A 1,712-nucleotide genomic window follows, 5' to 3' on the forward strand; every position below is an offset into this window, starting at 1 on the left:
GTATAACGGAATAGCGGTCCACCCAGGCAGAGCCGTTTACCTGGGTAAGGCTGGATACTCTGGAAGGTCGCCCGGTATTCCAGAGGAAACGTCTGCGACCGTGTTTTGCCCCACGGCGATTCATCCCTCGGCACGTTGCCTACACACCTTGGATTGCGCTAAAGAAGAGAAGAAGACACGCAGGAAAAGACGAACATTAAGAAAGAAGAACAGTAGGCCGAGGGCGGCAGATAGTAAGCAGGAAGAAGAGAAAGCAGAGGCACACCCAAGAATAGCGGAAGAAAGGTGTGACTCTAGTCCAACAATCCCAAGTGTTATTGCCGGGGAGTTTATCGAAGTCCAGTCTAGATCTACAGGATTTAGTTTCAACAGGGTTACCGCGTGAAGGATGCAGGCTAGGCCTGCACACTCCCGATCATTGACGGGAGTATCCTGTAGTCTTGGTAGTTTGATGACTATGGAGGTGCTAGCTAGGAAGAAAAACAAAAAGGTCTACGTGTAGGTCCAACAAACTACCCAAGAGGTGTGCTAGGGACCGTTCAGCCTTACGCCGATTAGAGCCCAGACCACCTACTCAACCCCATGGTGAAATCAATATTAAAAATACTATTTTACACCGCCTTAAATATGCGTTAAACCTAGTTTTAAAAACATAGAATTACCTATTTTAAGTAGTTTTAATATTTCTGAAAATGCTGACCCTGAAATAAACTTTCAAGATTTAAAACTAGAAAATAAATACCCTTGAAACACAAAAGCAAAAACTTGAATGAATTTTCGGAAATTCCAGCTGTACGAATAAATAGTGTTACTTTTAAGACCATATTACTTTATATTATTATAATAATAATAATTTTAGCATTTTATGTATTATGTAAAACATGCTGGATGAAGAAAAAATTCTTGAAGACAACCCCGGAAGAAACCGTCCAGAATATTAAACTAGCCGATTTTCCAAGAGAACTCTGACTACCCCTATAGTTCTCCAACTCAGAGGGGAGAGTTACGTGGTCAGTAGCCCTTACCAAGCATGTTAACCAGACCTTAGCTAGTAACTTTTATGCTTATGTAGCCAACGCCTTTTTAAAGTTATAAATATGGCTTAAACTAATTTTAAAAATACTCTTTATTGTATCAACTTTTGTACATTAAAAAGTCGTCGTGTATAATAAAGTTGTTTATTTTTAAAAGAAACCAGTCTTGATCAACCACAAAACTCGCGGCGGGTTGATTTTGTCTTTGTCAGTCGGGATCATTTTACTTTCGATCGCTGACTGAGCGTAAGTTATGTTCTGGTTAATTCTGTTGCGTGTTAATAAACAAAACATGTCTACTTATATCGTTAATAAAAAAACACAAATTATTAAATGGTATTACTCGGGTGATTCAGCCGCGGATATCGCGGATTTGCCTTTGAATATCCAAACGAACCCGTGCCGGTGCGTTCTATCATTGCAATAATTATAGAAATATTTGCAAAGCATAGCAATCATTGCAAAATTTGATAGGGATGGCTGTGTGCAAGATTTTAGTGAATGCCATCATAATGTCGAAGACCCACCTGTTCGACAGTTGGGGCCAGAAAGGGAACTTCGAGAAATTGCTCTTTACAGTGTTGCTGAGATTAACTTTCCTTGTAACAGTACTTGAATTTCTGGTAAACTTGATGTATGATTTTAAAGTAAAATAAATGTAAGTGCTATAAATTGCGG

The sequence above is a fragment of the Anthonomus grandis genome, chromosome 7 (assembly GCF_022605725.1).
Source record: "Anthonomus grandis grandis chromosome 7, icAntGran1.3, whole genome shotgun sequence".
Taxonomy (NCBI): domain Eukaryota; kingdom Metazoa; phylum Arthropoda; class Insecta; order Coleoptera; family Curculionidae; genus Anthonomus; species Anthonomus grandis.